Genomic DNA, 2008 nt, shown 5'->3' on the forward strand with positions numbered 1-2008 from the left:
TTAAATTCCGTATTCTCCGCGTCTTATTGTCAAACCCAGATCATTGCGTATTAATTTCTGTGTTCCGATATCATTGCGTATTTTCTATGTTACAATCCGTCTAATCCTTTTCTTTTCCTGTATTTTCTTTATAGGGCGGACTCTTGTACCTACTAATCCTTATCTTTTCTTTGTATTTACATACAGGGCGTACTCTTGTAATTACCTCGATCTTGTAGATATCCTGAATAAACCACGTTCCTATTATTATTACCGAAAAACACCTGTAAGACTTATTCCGAATCCCTTCCAAGCGACTGACTCTATTAAGCGAATTAAAATCTACCTTGCCTCCTTTCCTCCCGACGGCCCTGGAGCTGGGCATATTCGGCAACAGGAGGAACGGAGGATCCATCTATTCTAACCGACACACAGCACGTCAAAATACCGACCGCGAGAACGCTAGCTCCTCCAACCGTCAATCGGAACCGCGTGTCCGATTGAAAATAATTCCTGCCGGAATCCTGTCCGGAACCGGGAGGAGCTAGACCGAGATAATAACGTTCGTTACATGGATAATAAATGTTCTCCAGAATTCGTCTTTTCGTTCATTACCATTTCACTTAGAAAAAGATTAATGGTATTCCAATATTCCACAAGTCTTTCAATACATGTATGACGAGCAAGCCATCGTGTATCGGACAACTTTAGAATTTTTCGGTGTTTTTCCTGAAAACATTCACTAAAATCTTCAAAAATAGCAAATCGCTTGGGACTATTATTGATGTAAGTTGCTATTTTTTTTACAAATTCCTCGCAATAGTCTGGAATCTTTGCACATGCAGCATGTGCAACTAAGGCAGCGAAATGACATGGACATGAGAGTGTTAATAAATTTTTACACTTTTCTCCAAGCTTTGTTTTAAATGATGAATATTTACCTGTCGTCACGGACGCATTGTCGCATGATAGAGCAACAATATTTTGAAATGGAATTTGGAATGTCCACATATCATTTCTAAAAGCTTCAAATAATTTTTCCGCGCTACTATCTTTTGCATCAATATCAATTAATTTTACTAATTGCGAGCGAATGTCTAATGTTTCAGGATCAACATACCGAACAAGAAACGTCATCCATTTTTTATTAGAAATGTCTGAGGTTCGTCAATAAAAACACTGAATTTAGTGTTTTGAATATTTTCTACTACACGATTCGTTTCAACCGGACACAACACGTTTGCAATAATTTTTTGACATTTAGTCCGACTCATACTAATGCTTTGCAATATCTTGGAATCTTTTCCTATATGTTGAAAAAATTTCAGCATTTTTTCTGCAGTTTGATGCGAAATGCTATTTTCGGCGACGAACGCAGCGAATTGAATTTGTGCTATTTTCGATTGCTCATCAAACGGCAGAACTGCTTCATTTGTTACATTTGTACTTTCGTTACTTTCTTTTATACTTGCACTGTTTTGTGCAACAATTTTTAAATGTGTTGCGGATTCCGCATGATGATAAATATTCGATAAATGAGCTGATAAATATGTGCCACAAAAAGAACAAAAACATGATTTTTCATCATGTGATACTTCGCGTAACCATGGTTGAAATTGTTCTAATTCCAACCATTGTTGTCGAAATTTTCTCCTTGAAATTGTTGTACTTACATTTGCATCGTCATTATTATCGTCATTAGATAATACTAAAGGTTCTTTTATATTGTTTTTGTCACACAAAGAATCCGCATGTTTCGAAATGCGCGTGTTGCAAGAAAAGTTTTTATTACATATAATACAATGATACAAACTATCATTAGACGGAACTTTTCTTATCCAAGTCTTATACCGATTATCGTGAAGCCAAGCTTTTGAAAAGCTTCGCTTACATTTTTTCCAACGAATCGCACATTTCAAATTATGTAAATATATATTTATATGTATATATATTTTTTCCTATGCTTGATATATATATATTATACATATTTTTCCTATTCCTAGAGAAAGAGAGAGAGAGAGAGAGAGAG

This window comes from Vollenhovia emeryi, unplaced genomic scaffold (assembly GCF_000949405.1).
Source record: "Vollenhovia emeryi isolate VEMERY1.0 unplaced genomic scaffold, V.emery_V1.0 DF940810.1, whole genome shotgun sequence".
Taxonomy (NCBI): domain Eukaryota; kingdom Metazoa; phylum Arthropoda; class Insecta; order Hymenoptera; family Formicidae; genus Vollenhovia; species Vollenhovia emeryi.